The 1290-nt window shown below is 44.8% G+C and overlaps 1 protein-coding gene across 3 annotated transcripts in view; it reads right to left on the bottom strand.

Annotated features, from left to right (window-relative positions):
* The window catches only part of PKP4 (plakophilin 4), a 67612-nt gene that overhangs the window by 14954 nt on the left and 51368 nt on the right, over positions 1–1290 (bottom strand). The gene's annotated exons all lie outside the window — the stretch shown is intronic.

Raw genomic sequence — 1290 nt, 5'->3', positions numbered from 1 at the left:
CAACGGCACAGCCTGCAGAGCCCCGCGGGCAGACCAGCCCCAACTCCATCCCCTCGAGAAGCCCCTGACACTGTGGCAAACATCACCTTGGCCCCGAGGATCGGCCGGGGAGTGCTCGAAGAGCAAATCACTACCGCCCCACTAACTACGCCAAAACTCGCCCAGAAGCTGGACTCTCAGAGAAGTAGCTTGGTTAAATGATTAACGATTATCACTCCTGTGCTCCGTATGTGAAGGCAAAAGCTCTCACCAGGACACTCTGTTTCCGCCTGTGAGGATGATGTGGGAGACATCAAAAGAGATTTATTTTACAAAGTAAAACTGTGTATTGCACAGCCCTTTAGTCTTCATGTTAAAAATGAGAATATAATCTGGTTATTTGTACAGTGCTTATTTTAAGACAATTGGGAGCAAATTTAGTGCTTATTAGAAATAAACCCTGAAGGCAAAGGCAGTTATAATTTGGAAAGTTTCGACTGAAAGATAAAGACAATGGTGGCAGGAGCCAGCACGATGCTGTGTTAAGGTCTGAGAGACTTCTGGGATTACTGTATAATTTTGTATGACATTTAAGTAACAGTGCCTTTTTATTCCTCATTGTTGTGGAAGCACACTTAAAAACAAGTATTTAACTGTTACCAAATCACCTGCCGAAGTCCAAACAGGCAGTTTGAAACTGTAGGTAGAGAATGAATCTTCAAAAAATTATTTTCCAACAGCTCTTCGCTGCCGCTTCCATCATTCTGGACACCGGTGAACATTCGTTCAAACAACTCTGCGTAGCAAGAAGCGCTGAGTCCCTTCACCCGCCTCAGCACAGCGCTACGGTCACTGCCGTGCCCGCGTCTGGGAGGAGAGGAACCTCCTGCGCTACGACCATTGCACTCTGGTTTGTGTGTCATTCAACGGATTGATTCAGCTGGTCGCATGTTTCTTGCTTAGTCTGTGAACGTACTATAAAATACAGCAGAAAAATCACAAACCACTATTAGTGCCTGACGCTGCCTAGAGGTGAGGAAAACTTCTCGGTGGGCAATAAATAAATAAGTAAGTAAATCAGTAAACTTTGCAGGAGAGTTTAAAATGCCATATGAGAAAGCGTCCGCAGTTCTAATGAAAAATGGGTTTTTTTGGATCAGGGACTGCCTGCCCTACTCCTGCCTGACATTCTGACCCTTGCAGCTCAGAGATGACCACGCTAAAATAACATTTCTGTGAACACTGTCCAAAATAATCCTACTCAGGAAATTAAAATCACAGAATGTTCAGAGTTGGAAGGGACCTCTAGAG

The sequence above is a fragment of the Charadrius vociferus genome, unplaced genomic scaffold (assembly GCF_000708025.1).
Source record: "Charadrius vociferus isolate BGI_N301 unplaced genomic scaffold, ASM70802v2 scaffold404, whole genome shotgun sequence".
Lineage (NCBI taxonomy): Eukaryota > Metazoa > Chordata > Aves > Charadriiformes > Charadriidae > Charadrius > Charadrius vociferus.
The sequence above is the reverse complement of the archived record's forward strand: the minus strand, read 5'-3'. Positions and strand labels throughout refer to the sequence as shown.